A 20878-nucleotide genomic window follows, 5' to 3' on the forward strand; every position below is an offset into this window, starting at 1 on the left:
GGTGAGGCTTGGCTGATCAGCAGGGTGTCTTCTGCTGTCTGCAATTCACAAGTCAGTTGTTTTCTGACCCCATAAGTAAGCCCCATACATTCACCCCGTATCACAGCTTTCAGAGCGTCCCATTTCGTCGAGAGGGGTATTTCGTCCCCATTCCAGTTCAGATCAACATAGTTCGTTAGGGCCGTCTGCACCTGATCCCTACCCACCGGGTCCTGTAAAAGGTCCATGGGCATTCGCCAAGTGCGGGGGCGACAAGGCCGGTCCACCTCCTGCATGGCGCACTGCACCGGGGAGTGGTCGGACAGGAATCGGGCCAGATGTGTAATTGTCAACGAAAACGACGCATCCATGTTCGCTGCCAGGACCCTGTCTAGTCTGCTATGGGTGTTGTGCGTAGGTGTATAACAGGTGTACAGTTTCTGAGAGGGGTGACCCTGGCGCCATATATCCTCTGCCCCCAAATTAAACATCACCTTTCGCAGCCCTGCCGTCATGCGAGGTTTCGTTCCTGCACGGGGAGGGTGCCTATCTAGGACAGGATCCAAAACACAGTTAAAATCCCCAAACCATAAAAGGGGGCTGTCCAAATCCGACACCAGGACCTCCTGAACCTGTGAATAAAAGGCTGCGTCATCTACATTGGGCGCGTATGAATTGAGTAGTGTAAGGTCCCTCCCATTCAACTTCACTTTCAGCAGCAGGTACCTGCCCTCAATGTCCGCCTCCGCATACTGCACCGCAAGGGGGATCCCGGGGGCCACCCAGATCAATACCCCCCGCGCATATGTGGAAAAGGAGGAATGAAACAGCTGCCCCGCCACTTTTTAGCCAGTTTCTGCGCACCCTCCTCATTCAGATGTGTTTCTTGCAAACATGCGATAGAGATGCCATGTCTCCGGAGGAAAGACAGAACTCTGATGTGGGAAGAGCTTTAGTCAATTATCAGAACTACAAAGTCATCAGCAAACACACACAGGGGAAAAGCCATTCAAGTGCAATGAATGTGTAAAAAGCTTTAGTCGGTTATCAGAACTACGAAGACACCAGCGAAAACACACAAGGGAAAAGCCATTCCCCTGGCTTTAGTCAGTTATCAAGCCTTCAACGTCATCAGCGAGAACACACGGGGGAAAAGCCATTCAAGTGCATGGAATGTGCAAAGTGCTTTAGTAGGTTATCAAGCCTTCAACGTCATCAGAAAACACACACAGGGGAAACGCCATTTATGTGCAGTAAATGTGCAAAGTGCTTTAGTCACTTATCAAGACTTCAATGTCATCAGCGAACACACACGGGGGATAAACCATTCAAGTGCAGTGAATGTGCAAAGTGCTTTAGTCACCTGTCAAACCTACAAACTCATCAGCGAATACACACGGGAAAAACGATTCAAGTGCAGTGAATGTGTAAAAAGCTTTAGTAGGTTATTATACCTACGAAGACACCAGCGAACACACATAGGGGAAAAACTGTTCAAGTGCAGTTAATGTGGAAAAAGCTTTAGTCACCTGTCAAACCTACAAACGCATCAGCGAACACACTCAGGGGAAAAACTATACAAGTGCAATGAATGTGCAAAGTGCTTTAGTCAGTTATCAAACCTTAAAAATATATTCGAACACACACGGGGGAAAAACCATTCAAGTGCAGTGAATGTGCAAAGTGTTTTAGTCACCCGTCAAACCTACAAACACATCAGCGAATACACACAGGGGAAAAACTATTCAAGTGCAATGAATGTGTAAAAAGCTTTAGTAGGTTATCATAACTGCTTCATTCTACTCACTATAAAGTGTGGCACATTTGTAGTGTCACACATAAGGGGTACCCTAAAAACATCGAAATGTCTCCTACATTTACAGAAAACTTAGCAGCTATGCTATATTTAACTATTTAATTTTATGAAGCCAGTTTTACTAAATGTGGGATACTTGTAAAGCGCACTGTTACTCTACCCGAGTGTCCTGGCGCTGTAGACCGCTGGGGAACCCCTCCTAGTTTTCCCTGTGAGATGCTCCCTTTCTGGGTATCTCCAGGGTGAAACCAGGCATCCCCGGCGTCTGTGGGGGGCCGTTGTAGAGATGAGGCAAGCTTAATGCCCAGAGTTACCGAGCGTGTTCCCTGGTTAGAGTAGGCACTGAGGCGAGAATTATCGAGTCCGTTGACCCTGGTCCAAGACCCTGCCGCGTCGGGAATTGAACCCTGGTCCCGGGCCGTTTTCTGCTTACAGGTCTGCCGCCTCTAACCAGTGAGCCACACCTCTCCACTAAGGCAGTGTCTAGATCACTGTGATGGTCTAGACACGCCTTAGAAACTCTTCAGCGCTCCTGAAGGGCCTCAGCCCGGTCACTAAAAAATGTCACATAATAATAGGGAGTCGCGGCCAACGATCAATAAGCCAAGGGAGCCATGGGTTGAAAAAGTTTGGGAACCACTGCTATAGACTGATGTCATGGAATAAACAGGGCACAAATAAGGAAAATAGTGAAAGAGCCCATTATCAAATGCAAATCACAATGACGTTACATGTAGTGACATCACAAGAAGTGATGTCAGGCCCTTATAATAATGTTCATGTGAAATGTCGACGGCCTGTTTTAAAAACAAAAAACAAGAAACATAAAATAATGTAAAAATACGTTTTTGTTCTCAGTTTTTATACATCATGTGATTTTCCCACTATCAGTTTTTAACTAAACTCGGAAAGGACTGAAAGGCGAAATATTTTTAAAGTGCTATGCGGAACTTGGAAATTACATTTTTAAATAATTTTCAGCGAATAAATACAATGTACTTTTAATTTGCGTTTGTTTCCTGACGTTCTTTATCCAGCCCCCAAGCCCCAAAGTGTTTCACATTTACAGTGTATTAAGCAATAGAAGGGCTAATTTTGTCTAGTTCTTTGTTCCTCTCTTGTGCCACTCATACAAATAAATAAAGGTGACACTGCTATTGGGACGGATAGTTACAAGCACTCTGAGGCCTGTGTCTGTAGATGCAAGAAACAAAGTAACAATTCCCATTCGCAGGCTAAGTAGCTAGGTGGAACTGGGACCCCATCAAACTGTGTCCACCCCCGACTTGTGCCGTGCTGATAAAGCAATAGTGTATTTGTGTAATTTACGATGAATTGAAATGCGAGGAAGAGAAGAAGAGAGAGAGGTGCGGGATATATTAAATAAAATGAAAAAAATAGACACAAGACTTTACCTTGTTCTGTGTACAAGCATTTTACGTAAACAAGTTGTGCTGTGTGAAGTGAACAGGCTGTCACCCCCCTTTGTATGTAAATGAGCTTCTGTAACCGGACACCCCAGGGTCCCATCTCTTCTAGCGCGGATGATAATGTGAGCACTGAAAGGTTATCCCAAACAAGGGCTATATTAAGAAACAATCGACTTCCAGGTTACACAGCTGTGGTTATGTAGTTCATTATTAGTTTTGTTTTCATTTACTTTAATTTGCAGCAATTCTCCTGGTTACTTTTTCTCAGTATTGCGCTTCAGGTCGCTCATAGCTCTCCATCAGTTAAACGTGAGGTTTGATATAGGATTTGTTGTTAGTGTGCCTAGACCATGTCCCAATCCCTTTGTCCTTGATTTGTCGGCATGGGTTTTGTCCACACACTGGTCTAGGACAGGCCTTCTCAAAGTAGAAGGAGCTGTAATAGGAATAATAAATCAGACATATATGAAATTGTATGTAAACAAATATGTGCCTTTCAGTTATCAGGCACCACCAGACTCCCGTCTACACATGTAATTGAGCACCAGACTAAAGTGACTCCTCCCTATATAAATATGTGCCATCAGTAATCAGGCTGATGGTTCCGCTGATGCGCAAAGCAAATACAATTTCTGGGACTGTACGCATTGGCCTAAATTTTTATTGCTGAAGTTTCACGCAGTTTCGCTGATGCCCACAGCTTATAAGGTTTGTGAATATTGCGCACTGTAAGCAGATCACTCAAGATCACCCTTAAGTAGTAACTAGGTCAAAACATAGTACATATATCAGGCAAAATGTCACAGCCCCTCCCTTCTTTTTGACATCTCCAGGAGTTTCTCCTCTCATGTATAAGAAGGTTTTCACATATTATGCTCGTGTCTGTGGCACTTCCTTAAGTGCAGAGAGGAAAGCCTCATGGTTAATGCATTGTTTGGGCTTTGAGGGACAAGAATTCTTTGAACATTGAATAGTGACTCTGACACTCATAATGAATACGAGATCTGCATCAAAAAGTTAGACTTGCACTACCTCCCCAAAGTGAGTACTGTCCTTGAACGATATCACTTTGGGAGAAGAATGCAAAGGCAGGATGAGTCGGTGGAACAATACATAACTACCTTTCGAAATTGGCTTCCACGTGCAATGTGCAGCTTTAGAGGATCGCTTAAGAGATCAGTTTATGTTAGGATGCGCCCTAGACAAAACGAGAAACGCCCTGTGGCAAAAAGATATGCCATCGCTTCAAGAAGTGCTGTACGGAGTTTGCTGGCAGAGAGGGAATCCTTTTTAACTACTGGATCCTTCCCGTTCGTGTTGAATTATATGCAGTGCTGCCCCGGTTATTGCGTGTAGGTTGTTACAGTTGGGAGAATGAATTGGACCTTTCCGGGACGATTCTAAGCCACACGCAGTGATTTCAAGAAATACAGGATTAGGGGCCGTCTTCCCGGTATTGAAAGCGCCAATTATTGGGTTGGTGCGTTGCCGCTTTGCCACTTATGCACAACCATCCTGACTGCATTCATATGCAGGTACATGTGTAATCCTTGCCCAAAGTCCTGAAGAGGCCTAAATAGTTCATAGGCTGAAACGCGTCGACTGTTATTGTAATCTGACACCTAAAAAACATTGAAATAGAATTCGAAAACCTTGACGAGAGCCTTGAAAAAAGAAGCATAAAGTATTTTCAGCTTCCTAGGTTCCATTATTGAATGTGGTGATCCAGATGAAGAAATTAAGGTCATATAACAAAATACCATGATTTCCTCGTTCAAATTGTTGGGCATTTGAACCATAAAAAGTGTTCTGGAGAAAGTTTTGTTATTTTGTTCATGCTTATGTTTGTCTGCACATTGTGAATATTGTGAAAAGATACATGCCAAATGTATATAAATGTGTATATATATGTATAAAATGAAAAAAGTGGAATAAGTGAGAGAAAAATAATTCGTCCTTATAAAAAAGACTTGGTTTACTAAAAAAATGTTATGCAAACCAGCTTTTTTTGTTTGTGTTGATTCATTGAAGAGTTCTGATAGCTACTAGATGAATAAAAATTAAGTGAAAATGGAGATTTAGTCAATAAGTAATTAAAAAAACAGAGGATAGATCATTTTTGGTATCGGTCCTAAATTAGGAAGTTTGTAAAAATAATACCATAGGCATCATTGTATTTAGTTTAGACCATAGCCAAAAGTCATGAGCATTCAAAAGCGTGTGTTGATATTATACGCAAAGACAGTTCAGGTGATAAAAAGGAGAACATTAATGTCAAAGTGCTAGTGGATAGATTCGTTAAACCTAAATCGAGCACCACTACAAAGCCCTTTAACACAAAGAATTTTCAGGGGCAGTGCTTCAGGTGTGGCAACTCTGGCCTTATGGCCAACTTTAACCCGTTGCGTGCGTCGGACGGCCCCGGCCATCTGACGTCAGAGTGAGCATGTGCCGGGGATGGCGGGGGTGTCCGAACCACGCCCACTCATTAATATGCCCGCACCTCGGCGAAATTCGTGCCGCAGTCAACAGGTTAAAGACTACCTAGGCTGGAAGGCCATGTGCAAAACTTGTGAGAGAAAAGGTCACATCTCAAAAAGCTGCAGAATGGGCAATGAGCATAAAAAAATAATGGAAGTAAATCTATATTAAGAAGAATTGGAAGGAATCCATATTCTCCCGGTCACAGGGAATGCTAGTGATGGCCCTCAGGAGCTAGTTTTGATCAATGATGCTCCAGTGAGCATGCTCTTCGACTCTGGGGCCAAGATAACTCTAGTTACAAAAACATTTTATGAGCGTAATCTGCAGAGGTCTTTGCTGGTGAACTGGGTTTGTCTCAAAAACTATGTACATTGGATAAAGGTCAAATCTAACACTGTTCCAAAAACAGTTAAGGTCAGGAATGCACCTCTGTAAGTAAGGGAGAGCATGAAAGTTGAATTAGACACTCTCTTAGGCAAGTGCATCATTCAAGAAGTTGAAGCAATGGAGTGGGTCTCTCCTGTTGTTATGGCCCCCAAAGCCAATGGGGAGGCCAGGCTCTGTTTCAGCTCGAGGGAGCTCAACAAAGCAGTTATTGTTGATCATTACCCTTTACCTAACATAACTAAAATGCTGTGTTCTCTTGAGGGGGCAAGGCATTTTTCTTCCTTGGACTTGAATTCCGCCTATCACCAGGCCAGCCTTCACTTCTCTTCAGAACATTCAGAATATTCACTCCTCTTCCCAGGACCTAATCTCCTGTGTAATAACCTTTGGTACCTTTAGATTTCTAAGAATGCCTTTTGGACTGATTTCTGCGGCCTCAGTTTTTCAGAGGGCGATGGAGGGCATTCTTGGAAGCCTTCAGAGTGTCAAGGTGTACCCAGATGATGTGCTCATCTTTGGTGTGGATCTTGAGGATCATAATGGGAGGCTGAGGTCAGTATTGAAGAAGTTATGTGATGCTCACCTCACCCTTATTATTGACCAGTGCAAATTTGATGTAAAAGAATTAGAGTACCTTGGGCATTTTGTGTCCGCTGCAGGCATCAAACCTAAACACTCATTGGTAAGCACCATTTGTAATTTGTACAACCCTTTGAACAAAGAAGAGTTTGTAAAGTTTCTCAGCATGGCTGAATTTTATCACAAGTTCGTTCCGAACTTTGCAGGGAAAACCTCTTGTTTGAGGTCTCTCCACAATAAGGGAGGCACATTTGTTTGGTCCAAGGGCTGTGAGGAAGAGTTTGAGTGCATTAAGAAACATCTGTATGAAGCACCTTGTCTAGGAAGTTTTGACCCCACAAAGGAATCTTATCTCATCACTGATGCCAGCTCTAAGGGGTTAGGAGCAGTTATTTTGCAAAAGGTTGATGGGGAGGTTAAAACGATTATTTTCCTCTCTTGGCCCTTGAGGGGTGCTGAATGCAACTGTTCTGTTGTGGAGAAAGAAGCTCTGGGTGTTTTCTGGGTGGTGCGCAAGCTGAGAAAGGTTTGTGGGGGAAAAGGTTCAGAATTCGTACTGATCACAAACCTCTTAGGGAGGTATTCTCCAAGAAAGGCATTGACTCTGTCTCCCATATGATACGGAAGTGGGTTGTGGCTCTACAGTTCTGGCACACTGTCTGTCAAGACTCGTGGTATGGAGTGTGAAACGACAGATGATGTTGAGAGGTTTGGAGGTGAATAATTGGAGGAAGGAATTAATTTGTGTGTGATTAGCAAAGGGTTGATTTCAGAGAGAGAGTGGAGGGAACATCACATGACCGATTTAGACTTGCAGAAAGTCCTCACCATGGTCAAAGGTGGTTAGTGTGAGAAAAAGGACTGTGAGGAGGTCCTCGAAGGCTTTTGGCAAGTTAGGGAAGATCTGGCAGGGGAGGATGGTCTCCTCGTGTGTGGTAGTAAGTTGGTTGCACCCCTTGCTCTAAATGATAAGCTAGTAAAGACTGCTCACACCTCGCACATAGGCATTGCCAAGACAAAGCAAAGTATCAGGTAAGAATATTGGTGGCCTGCCATGGATGTACATGTAGAGAGGTTGGTGCGTGAATGTGCTGAATGTGCGTGTTATGACAGGATATTGAAGTGCAGGACCCAACCCATGGTTATTAGGGAACAGGCTACTAGTCAGTGGTGGACACTTCTATAGATATTTTCGGACCTGTGAAGTTGAAGACTCAGGATCTATATTTGATCGTGTGTATTGATATGTTTTCCCATTGGCCTGATATCAAAGGTGGTTTATTCCGTTGAGTCTGTTATGTTATGGTATGTTATGTTATGTTATGAGCATTTGTAACGTGCACAGCTGCTCCAGCGAAGGAGCATCCTGGCGCCCACCAAGGAACCAACACAACACAACTAGATAAAAAGAACCAAGAAAGACAAATTAGGGAAATAAAAAGGTCTTAACCGCCCTACGAAACACGAGCAGCTCACCGAGGGTACGTATCTCTACAGGAAGGGAGTTCCACAAAGCCACAGCACGTACTCGAAATGAACGGCCACCAGCACGGCTGTGCTTAAACCGGGGGACTACTGCAAGTTCAAGGTCCGAAGAACGCAGGCATCGGGCAGGAACATAAAAGGACAAAAGATTCAAAATTTTTTAACACAGGTCTTAAGCTGCGCAAAACGCCAAAGCAGCAGGCAGCAGTGCGCTTAGTGTGGCAGACAAAGCTGAGAGTGGGGTCTAACCACACCCCGAGATTTTTTATCTCCGAGACCGGAGTTGGGGTGGGACCAAGCTCTGAAGGCCACCAAGCATCTCCCCAGAGTTCCGCTTGCTTACCGAAGATCATGATCTCCGTCTTTGTTGCGTTCAGCTGGAGACAGTTGGACGTCATCCATCTGGCAACCGCCCGTAGTCCATTCTGGAATCTTGGGGCATCCAGCGCTGAATCCCCGCTGAGCGTAACCGCTAGCTGGGTGTCATCAGCGTATGACACCATGGTCATACCCCACTGCTTGACCACCTCAGCCAGTGGTCTCACGTACAGATTAAATAGCGTGGGGCTCAGCGAGGAGCCTTGAGGCACACCAAGATCCAGGGGATAGAATTTAGACTGATGAGGCGGGACGGCCACGCAAAAAGATCGGTCCGCAAGAAAAGAGCGGAACCACTGGAGAGCAGGGCCAACGATACCAGCATCCTCCAGGCGTTGCAGAAGAATCCCGTGCGAGACGGTGTCAAAGGCGGCGCTAAGATCTAATAAAACAAGCGCCGCCGTTTGACCCGCATCGAGCACAGAGCGCAGATGTTCCACCATAAAAAGGAGAGCAGTCTCTGTGCTATGACCCGCTCGGAATCCATTCTGCATCACGTCCAAGATGTTAGCACGTGAAAGATGATCAGAGAGGGCAGTATTAACGTGCGCCTCTGCTACTTTTGCTGGCCAAGGGAGGAGTGATATCGGGCGGTAACTCTCAGGCTTGCTGGCGTCCAAGGACGGCTTCTTCAAAATGGGCATAACCACTGCCTGTTTCCACTTGGCAGGAACCGACCCGGATGCGAGCGAGATATTAATCAGGGAGCATATCGGCGACTGCTCAGAGGATGCCATGTCTCTGAACAAAGCTGGCCGTAACGGGTCGGCCGGAGACCCGGACTTAACTTGCAGGGCCAGATTTTTAAAGCTTTCAGGTGTTAAGCAAGGAAAGGAGTGTAACACCTCCTGCACCGGGGGGCTAGAGAACCCGGCCGCCGAGGGCATAACCGAAGGAAAAGCTCGGTATATAGCTTGGACTTTGCCCAAGAAAAAGGCCGCTAAGATTTCACAATGCGAACTGGAGCAAGATTCATTCGCAGAGGCCTTTTTTGCCACCAGATCCTTGAGGGCCTTAAAGATGGCTTTAGATTGATTAGTGCTGTTGCGGAATGTGAGGGCATAGAATGCCGCACGTGCTCTACAAACAGCTCGATGGTAACACTTGAGAGAGGACAGGTACACGGCTTTTTTACTGATCTCATATTTTTTTCGCCAATCTCTCTCAGTGCGCCTACACATACTTTTAAGCGCCCGCAGAGAACCATCATACCAAGGACTAGGGTCCCTTGGTCCACGTTTTCTCAAGGTCACCGGTATGAGAGAATCAAGTGCCCTGGTAACCCAGTCGCAGAAACGGTCATACCCTGTTTCCGCATTGTCTAACGGTCCCAGCGGGTCCTCGGACAGCAGACGGTGGAAGTCCTCAAGTTTGAGTTTGGTCCAATGACGTCCGGGAACAACTCGGATCATAGGTTTAAGAGGAGGCTCATCACCAAGAAGTGATCCGTCCAGGCCACGGGGGAAGGAGTAGAGACCCTTACATCTGGAAGATTCGTGAAGAAGGGGTCCAAAGTATGCCCGCCTACGTGGGTGGGATGTGCAATCCATTGAGAAAGCTGCAAGGCCTCGAGATCAGCCTGAAGACTAATCACAGTCGGCGCGGTCAAGATGTCAAAATGGAGATTCAAGTCCCCAAGAACGGAGAAAGTAGCGCACCCAGCAGATAGCGCGCTAATAGTATCCGGGAGAGCCTCCCTGAACGCCACATCGCTACCCGGAGGGCGATAAATCAATAAACCTGAGAAGGAAAAATGAGAGGTGATGGAGATCTTAAAAGAGGCACTTTCGCAGCCTGCAATTTTTTGACCTTTCCAATCACAAGGGTAACAGGATTTGACAGCAAGAGCTATTCCCCCAGCTCTAGAGGAGCGATTAAGTGTGTGAATCGAATACTCCGAGGGGAAAGCCATGTTGAGAATAGCCGAGTCAGCCTCCTGTAGCCAGGTCTCGGTCAAACAAAAGATATCAGGAGATTCCTTTTCAATCAGGCCATAGATGTCCTGATAATGTTTCACCATCGACCTAACGTTCAAATTCCAGACACTAAAATCGTGCCGGGAATGTTTCCTTCCAGTGACAGGTTCCTCACCAATACAGCGAGAAGGGGCGGGGGCCTCAAGCGACCACCTGCCACAGGCACACAAATGCGGGCCAGACAGTGGACTTACCCGAGACATCTCACAACTCGGGAGACTCTGCCTAATGGCCACAAGCGCGTCCCTAGAGTAGCAGATCATTGTATCCGCCATCTAACCGGGACCAGAGACCTGCCCTCTGGTGAAGTGATTGAGTTTCTAGAAGAGTTATTTGAACGTGAGGGTTTCCAGTTAACACTCTTGTCAGACAATGGTGTTCAGTTCACAACCTTAGTCATGGAAGAGTTTCTGAGTTCTAGGGGGATCAAGCATAAGAAGGCGTCCCTGTACCATCCACAAAGCAATGGTGTGGTGGAAAGGTTTGTCAAGGTTGTTAAAGAGACTCTGCAACAAGCTTTTGTCTGTGGTGAAAGTTGGGAGTTGGCCATGAGGAAGTAGATTAGCGAGTATAGGTTCACTTCTTGTTCGTCCACTGGTGAAACTCCCTTTTGTTTATTTAAAGGAAGGGTCCCCAACATGGAGGTCACTCTGTTGTGGGTAATAATCAAAAGAACCTTAGTGGATGAAAAGGTGGGTTTTAGAACTGGGGGTCTCAGACTCTCTAGTCGGCAATGGCTTGCACCTTTGTCCAAATAGGGACCCTTGATTCTAGTCAGAGTAAGGGGGTGACACTCCTAAAATAATCCCTTCTCAACCCTGTCGTAGCTTGGCACGAGCAGGAAGGTTTATCTCAGAGGCAGTGTGTGAAGCATTTGTGAACACTTACAGTAATATAGGGAAAACACTACTGATGTACACCACACAGGTTTTATAAAAATAAGTATTCTTAATATAGACTTAACACAAGACTCAAACAACAAAAATCCACAATACTGTAAGCAGAAATAAGATGGAAGAAGTAGCTCAAAAATAGGTTATTTACTTAAACGCAGTTTTTTGGCAACAGATAACCCCAACTGAAGTTATCACGACGTCGAGGTCAAAGAAATCCCAAAGTACGGCACCGACCGTGAGGTGCGCTGCTTCGAGCGAGTAGTCAAAAGAGACCCACAAAGAATAGTACTTTGGAAAAGTGAAAACGAAGACAGCTCGCAGCGTAGTTGGCACTGTGCTGCGTCGGTTCCTTGCTTCAGGGGAGGTGACGCGTCAGGTCCTCGATGCTTGCACAAAGCAGGGGAGGCATTGGTTCCTTACGATAGCGCCGAAACCACGGTTCCGTACAATGTCACGATGTCGATGGATTCTTGACCACCCACGTCGAGAATCGGCTCCACAATGATGTCGGCTTTGGAGGCGATGCAGCATAGCAGCTGGCATCGGGCCTACGTCACAAAGTCGGAGCAGCGCTCAGGGCTTGTGGCAGGTTACGATGTCGCTTGTTGGCCTCGATATGGCACGGCGGCCGGCGGCGGGTCTACGTTGTAAGTCAGAGCAGCGCTCACAGCTTCGATGCAGATTATGGCTTTGCTCGCCGGCATCGGTTTTGCAATTTCCTTCTGTAGCAGCCAGAAATGCAAGTTCCAGATGCAGGAAAGCAGATGGGGTGAAGTCTTTGTATCCCTGAGACTTCAGACCGGAGGCAAGCTCAAATTCTAGCCCTTGGAGGTTTTCTGTAAGATGATGAAAGTTTCAATAAAAGTCTTTTCTCCTTTCCTTGGCAATAAAGAAACCACTGCAGGCCATCCCCAGCGAGAGAGTGGAGGGAACATCACATGACCGATTTAGACTTGCAGAAAGTCCTCACCATGGTCAAAGGTGGTTAGTGTGAGAAGAAGGACTGTGAGGAGGTCCTCGAAGGCTTTTGGCAAGTTAGGGAAGATCTGGCGGGGGAGGATGGTCTCCTCGTGTGTGGTAGTAAGTTGGTTGCACCCCTTGCACTAAGGGATAAGCTAGCAAAGACTGCTCACACCTCGCACATGGGCATTGCCAAGACAAAGCAAAGTATCAGGTAAGAATATTGGTGGCCTGCCATGGATGTACATGTAGAGCGGTTGGTGCGTGAATGTGCTGAATGTGCGTGTTATGACAGGATATTGAAGTGCAGGACTCAACCCATGGTTATTAGGGAACAGGCTACTGGTCCGTGGTGGACACTTCTATAGATATTTTGGGACCTGTGAAGTTGAAGACTCAGGATCTCTATTTGATCGTGTGTATTGATATGTTTTCCCATTGGCCTGATATCAAAGGTGGTTTATTCCGTTGAGTCTGTTATGTTATGTTATGTTATGTTATGAGCATTTGTAACGCGCACAGCTGCTCCAGCGAAGGAGCGTCCTGGCGCCCACCAAGGAACCAACACAACACAACTAGATAAAAAGAACCAAGGAAGACAAATTAGGGAAAGAAAAATGTCTTCACCGCCCTACGAAACACGAGCAGCTCACCGAGGGTACGTATCTCTACAGGAAGGGAGTTCCACAAAGCCGCAGCACGTACTCGAAATGAACGGCCACCAGCACGGCTGCGCTTAAACCGGGGGACTACTGCAAGTTCAAGGTCCGAAGAACGCAGGCATCGGGCAGGAACATAAAAGGACAAAAGATTCAAAGAATTTTAACACAGGTCTTAAGCTGCGCAAAACGCCAAAGCAGCAGGCAGCAGTGCGCTTAGTGTGGCAGGCAAAGCGGAGAGTGGGGTCTAACCACACCCCGAGATTTTTTATCTCCGAGACCGGAGTTGGGGTGGGACCAAGCTCTGAAGGCCACCACGCACCTCCCCAGAGTTCCGCTTGCTTACCGAAGATCATGATCTCCGTCTTTGTTGCGTTCAGCTGGAGACAGTTGGACGTCATCCATCTGGCAACCGCCCGTAGTCCATTCTGGAATCTTGGGGCATCCAGCGCTGAATCCCCGCTGAGCGTAACCGCTAGCTGGGTGTCATCAGCGTATGACACCATGGTCATACCCCACTGCTTGACCACCTCAGCCAGCGGTCTCACGTACAGATTAAATAGCGTGGGGCTCAGCGAGGAGCCCTGAGGCACACCAAGATCCAGGGGATAGAATTTAGACTGATGAGGCGGGACGGCCACGCAAAAAGATCGGTCCGCAAGAAAAGAGCGGAACCACTGGAGAGCAGGGCCAACGATACCAGCATCCTCCAGGCGTTGCAGAAGAATCCCGTGCGAGACGGTGTCAAAGGCGGCGCTAAGATCTAATAAAACAAGCGCTGCCGTTTGACCCGCATCGAGCACAGAGCGCAGATGTTCCACCATAAAAAGGAGAGCAGTCTGTGCTATGACCCGCTCGGAATCCATTCTGCGTCACGTCCAAGATGTTAGCATGTGAAAGATGATCAGAGAGGGCAGTATTAACGTGCGCCTCTGCTACTTTTGCTGGCCAAGGGAGGAGTGATATCGGGCGGTAACTCTCAGGCTTGCTGGCATCCAAGGACGGCTTCTTCAAAATGGGCATAACCACTGCATGTTTCCACTTGGCAGGAACCGACCCGGATGCGAGCGAGATATTAATCAGGGAGCGTATCGGCGACTGCTCAGAGGATGCCATGTCTCTGAACAAAGCTAGCCGTAACGGGTCGGCCGGAGACCCGGACTTAACTTGCAGGGCCAGATTTTTAAAGCTTTCAGGTGTTAAGCAAGGAAAGGAGTGTAACACCTCCTGCACCGGGGGGCTAGAGAACCCGAGGGCATAACCGAAGGAAAAGCTCGTTATATAGTTTAGACTTTGCCCAAGAAAAAGGCCGCTAAGGTTTCACAATGCGAACTGGAGCAAGATTCATTCGCAGAGGCCTTTTTTGCCACCAGATCCTTGAGGGCCTTAAAGATGGCTTTAGATTGATTAGTGCTGTTGCGGAATTCGAGGGCATAGAATGCCGCACGTGCTCTACAAACAGCTCGATGGTAACACTTGACAGAGGACAGGTACACAGCTTTTTTACTGATCTCATATTGTTTTCGCCAATCTCTCTCAGTGCGCCTACACATACTTTTAAGCGCCCGCAGAGAACCATCATACCAAGGACTAGGGTCCCTTGGTCCACGTTTTCTCAAGGTCACCGGTATGAGAGAATCAAGTGCCCTGGTAACCCAGTCGCAGAAACGGTCATACCCTGTTTCCGCATTGTCTAACGGTCCCAGCGGGTCCTCGGACAGCAGACGGTGGAAGTCCTCAAGTTTGAGTTTGGTCCAATGACGTCCGGGAACAACTCGGATCATAGGTTTAAGAGGAGGCTCATCTAATGGACACTGGATCCTCACCAAGAAGTGATCCGTCCAGGCCACGGGGGAAGGAGTAGAGACCCTTACATCTGGAAGATTCGTGAAGAAGGGGTCCAAAGTATGCCCGCCTACGTGGGTGGGATGTGCAATCCATTGAGAAAGCTGCAAGGCCTCGAGATCAGCCTGAAGACTAATCACAGTCGGCGCGGTCAAGATGTCAAAATGGAGATTCAAGTCCCCAAGAACGGAGAAATTAGCGCACCCAGCAGATAGCGCGCTAATAGTATCCGGGAGAGCCTCCCTGAACGCCACATCGCTACCCGGAGGGCGATAAATCAATAAACCCGAGAAGGAAAAATGAGAGGTGATGGAGATCTTAAAAGAGGCACTTTCGCAGCCTGCAATTTTTTGACCTTTCCAATCACAAGGGTAACAGGATTTGACAGCAAGAGCTATTCCCCCAGCTCTAGAGGAGCGATTAAGTGTGTGAATTGAATACTCCGAGGGGAAAGCCATGTTGAGAATAGCCGAGTCAGCCTCCTGTAGCCAGGTCTCGGTCAAACAAAAGATATCAGGAGATTCATTTTCAATCAGGTCATAGATGTCCTGATAATGTTTCACCATCGACCTAACGTTCAAATTCCAGGGACTAAAATCGTGCCGGGAACGTTTCCTTCCAGTGACAGGTTCCTCACCAATACAGCGAGAAGGGGCGGGGGCCTCAAGCGACCATCTGCCACAGGCACACAAATGCGGGCCAGACAGCGGACCTACCCGAGACATCTCACAACTCGGGAGACTCTGCCTAATGGCCACAAGCGCGTCCCTAGAGTAGCAGATCATCGTATCCGCCATCTAACCGGGACCAGAGACCTGCCCTCTGGTGAAGTGATTGAGTTTCTAGAAGAGTTATTTGAACGTGAGGGTTTCCAGTTAACACTCTTGTCAGACAATGGTATTCAGTTCACAACCTTAGTCATGGAAGAGTTTCTGAGTTCTAGGGGGATCAAGCATAAGAAGGTGTCCCTGTACCATCCACAAAGCAATGGTGTGGTGGAAAGGTTTGTCAAGGTTGTTAAAGAGACTCTGCAACAAGCTTTTGTCTGTGGTGAAAGTTGGGAGTTGGCCATGAGGAAGTAGATTAGCGAGTATAGGTTCACTTCTTGTTCGTCCACTGGTGAAACTCCCTTTTGTTTATTTAAAGGAAGGGTCCCCAACATGGAGGTCACTCTGTTGTGGGTAATGATCAAAAAAACCTTAGTGGATGAAAAGGTGGGTTTTAGAACTGGGGGTCTCAGACTCTCTAGTTGGCAATGGCTTGCACCATTGTCCAAATAGGGACCCTTGATTCTAGTCAGAGTAAGGGGGTGACACTCCTAAAATAACCCCTGCTCAACCCTGTCGTAGCTTGGCACGAGCAGGAAGGTTTATCTCAGAGGCAGTGTGTGAAGCATTTGTGAACACTTACAGTAATATAGGGAAAACACTACTGATGTACACCACACAGGTTTTATAAAAATAAGTATTCTTAATATAAACTTAACACAAGACTCAAACAACAAAAATCCACAATACTGTCAGCAGAAATAAGATGGTAGAAGTAGCTCAAAAATAGGTTATTTACTTAAACGCAGTTTTTAGCAACATATAACCCCAACTGAAGTTATCACGACGTCGAGGTCAAAGAAATCCCAAAGTACGGCACCGACCGTGAGGTGCGCTGCTTCGAGCACGTAGTCAAAAGAGACCCACAAAGAATAGTACTTTGGAAAAGTGAAAACAAAGACAGCTCGCAGCGTAGTTGGCACTGTGCTGCGTTGGTTCCTTGCTTCAGGGGAGGTGACGCGCCAGGTCCTCGATGCTTGCACAAAGCAGGGGAGGCATTGGTTCCTTACGATAGCGCCGAAACCACGGTTCCGTACAATGTCACGATGTCGATGGATTCTTGACCACCCACGTCGAGAATCGGCTCCACAATGATGTCGGCTTTGGAGGCGATGCAGCATAGCAGCTGGCATCGGGCCTACGTCACAAAGTCGGAGCAGCGCTCAGGGCTTGTGGCAGGTTACGATGTCGCTTGTTGGCGTCGATATGGCACGACGGCCGGCGGCGGGTCTACGTTGTAAGTCAGAGCAGCGCTCACGGCTTCGATGCAGATTATGGCTTTGCTCGCCGGCATCGGTTTTGCAATTTCCTTCTGTAGCAGCCAGAAATGCAAGTTCCAGATGCAGGAAAGCAGATGGGGTGAAGTCTTTGTATCCCTGAGACTTCAGACCGGAGGCAAGCTCAAATTCTAGCCCTTTGAGGTTTTCTGTAAGATGATGAAAGTTTCAATAAAAGTCTTTTCTCCTTTCCTTGGCAATAAAGAAACCACTGCAGGCCCTCCCCAGCAAACAACACACTGGTATAGGGGTAGTCAACAACTCCTGCTGATTCTCTTGTTCTTCTCCTTGATTCCCAGAAGTGATCTAAAGTTCTGGGGTCTGGGTCCCCCTTTTTATACACACAAATCCTTTGTCTCTGAAGGCAGAGAGTATCTGTACCTAGTCTAAACCAGTTCTGGGTGCATCCTGCCAGTGCACAACTTCTTCCTTTGTCAGGGTGGGCCGGGGTCAACAGACACACCACAGGAGGTAGAGCCAGCATTGTGGAAGGCAGACACAGCCCTATTCAGGCCCAGGTGCTACTCCCCCCACCACTCTACAATCAGATAGGTCTTTTCAGCCCAGTGCTGACTCACCCTGTCTCCTGGAGCCCCGTCAGCCCCTGTCACTCACAAACCAGACATGGAATACACAGCCTTGCAGAAGCAGGCTTGGATGGTTAGGCAAGAAAATACCCATTTCTAAAAGTGGTAGTTTCAAACACAGAATGTTTAAAACCAACTTCACTAGAAGATGTATTTTATCATTCTGAGTTCAGGCATATTAAATTAGTTTTTCTACCATGTTCCCTGGGATAGTTAAGATTATAAGGTGTTATAACCAAACTGCCATTCTGGCCTATGGGGACAGGTAGCCTTGCAGTAGTGAAAAACAAAATTGGCTGTAATTCACTACCAGGACATGCTACACACATCAGTGCATGTCCTACCTTTCACATACAATGCACTCTGCCCTAGGGCCTTCCTTAGGGGTGGCTAACATGTAGAAAAGGGACAGTTTAGAGACTGGTCAGTGGGTGCACTTTATAAACATCATACGGCCTCACCTAAAAGACACTAAGTCCTAATAACAAATCCAGGGTTTTCAATACTCTTCTCAATTCCCTCGAGTGTGTACAGTTCAACTACTCTTGTTTGTCACAGTGTCTCACTAAAAACAACAACTGCTACCATCCGGACTCCCCACCTTCCATCAGTGAAAAAATGTGAGAGAAGGGAGAGAGTACCTCATGGTAGAACCGCCAATGGGGTTGCTGACTAACAATCGTCAGCTTACCCACTTCTCATCATCGGTAACTCTCTCTCTCTGAGTGTGTAAGAAGTAAAGAAAAGACAGAAAAAAACAGTGTTTGTTCTCCTTTTCGAGAACCACAAACAAAGTGGTGACACAAGTGATAGTGAGACAAAATAACCGTGCTTACTATTGTGTATATGTGCCCAATGAACCCCTGTGAGAAAGAATGAATGTAATTCTGTGAGTGGGTGCACTTACCAAGTCCACATGGCAGTACTAGACTGCATACAGGCTCTGCAATGGCAGACCTGAGACACACTTTACAAGATGCGTTTGTGGGTGGCACAATCAGTGCTGCAAGCCCACCAGCAGCATTTGACTTACAGGCCCTGGGCGTAAGCAGTGCACTGTACTAGGGTCTGACATGTAAACCAAATATGCCAATCATGGAGTCATTAATTCATGACATCAAATTAACATAGGGAGCACTTGCACTGTGGCACTGAATAGCAGTGGCACAGTGCTCACATACAAGGCACCCTGCCCTAGGGCCTACCTTAGGGGTGGCTACCATGTCGAAAAGGGAAGGTTTAGGGACTGGTCAGTGGGTGCAGTTACCAAGTCGACATTGCAGTACTAGTGGAAGGGAGTCTCATGCCAATGCTGAAGGCATACAGTGGGCAGTATTGAGGACTGGAAAGAGAGAAAGAGGTGATGAAAAAAATACAGATCTTGTATGATAAAAGGAGGGCTGTGAAGAGAACAGTGGTCGACGTGGGAGACTGGGTCAAGATGAAGTCTCCCAGATCCAAATTCAGTCTTCCTTTTAAGGGTATCAAGGTTTTCAAAAATGCAATAAAGACGAGTGAGCCTGATTCAGGCTCTGAGGTGGAAGAGCCTGTTGCAGGAGAAAGGGGCTCTGGGCCACTTCACTTGAAATGTATTCCCCGACGTTTGCACGATTGTGTTTCTTAAAGTGAGCTCTTTTCCCATTTGCCATGCACCCCAGTTTTCTCTTTGCCTACAAAATGTTGAGTTCTTCAAACATCCTACATGCATTCTCTATTATGTTCTTTGTATCCTTTGCATTCATAGTTAAGTTTCCTTTTATTTTCTTTAAGTTCAGATTGTGTGAGGGGGAGAAAGGGTGTCGTTCTGTGTCATGATACTCTGGAATGTGGGGATGGTTGCTAGGCGGTGGGCTGGAATAGAGACATTTGTCATTCGGTCTTAGCTTGATGATGGATGGGGTCTCTGTAGCTGTGATACTTAAATAAACCTTTCTTGACCCCCGTATGATACCCCAGTATGATCCCCACCATCGGGACAGAGGTGAGCAGCGGACCACGCGCTTCCAGGGACAAACCTAAAGGGAATTTCTCTGTCTGCAGCAAGGACATAATAAACACACGATGGTAAAGACACAACCGTTGCTGCAGACTGCCTTTCTCCCCCCGGAATTGCTGGCTATGGCAGCACTCTTCCTGGACTTTCAGACCTGGACCTCTGTGCTCCCCGCCATTTTCTTTTTATGACTCACTTCTCCTACCTTTCTCCTCCGCCTTTTTAGCGATCTCTGACCTCCCCCCTCTGTCCTAGTGACCTCTCTATTGTCTCTCCTGATGCCTCTGACACAGTCCTCGCTGTCTTACTTGTTACTATCTGCTTCCCTCTCTGGTTTGTCTCACTTTCCTGCCCTTCTCTGTCCCTCCCTTGGTGCTGTGACTGTATATCCAGTCATATCCCCTCCCTATGTATATAGAGATAACTCTAATCACTAGTATATGCAGTAGACCTTTGTACTCTCTACCATTCCTATGTGACTCTTAGAGTATATCCATGTGTATCCCCTCCCTATGTATATAGAGATAACTCTAATCACTAGTATATGCAGTAGACCGTTGTGCTCTCTTCCATTGCGAGGTGACTCTTAGAGTATATCCACTCTTACCCCTTCCCTATGTATATAGAGATAACTCTAATCACTAGTTTATGCAGGAGTCCGCTCAGCTCTCTACCATTCCTATGTGACTCTTAGAGTATATCCATGTGTATCCCCTCCCTAAGTAGATAGTGATTTCACTAGTATATGCCTAGAGTTTATCGATTTGTATCTCCTCCTTGTGTGACTTTATCTCTTGTACATTTGCAATTTTTTTCTGTTTGTACCTTTTTATAACGCATGTAATCCTAAGTCCGTATGTCTTCAACTGGTTCTTATGTAAGTCAAAAATTTGCAAATTCTTTTTGTACCGTCAGTCCTTATGTTTGAAACTGGGTCCTATGTAAAGCGCTCTGACACCTTCGGGTAAAGTTTGCGCTATATAAAATCGCATAAATAAATAAATAACTCTGCTTTCTGGAGGGACACACTTCCACAAACGTCCATGTTAAATCTAGCAGCGCACAACCCACTGAGCATTCCTGCATGTGTGGTACTTGATGGCAAAGGTTTATTGTCAGCGGTTTATGCCATAACACCTAAAACATTGATATTTACAGCACGTAATAAAACAATCACAACTCTTGTTAATTTTAAACGACTTAAGCACAGATCATATAAATACTACACTTTGCGCATAATCCATGATCTGACGTGAAGTGCAAGTGCAAACGGATGACGTACATCACTATTAAAACCAATCAATTAGATAGAGGCGGTCA

Source organism: Lissotriton helveticus (genome assembly GCF_964261635.1).
Source record: "Lissotriton helveticus chromosome 1_1 unlocalized genomic scaffold, aLisHel1.1 SUPER_1_unloc_14, whole genome shotgun sequence".
NCBI lineage: Eukaryota > Metazoa > Chordata > Amphibia > Caudata > Salamandridae > Lissotriton > Lissotriton helveticus.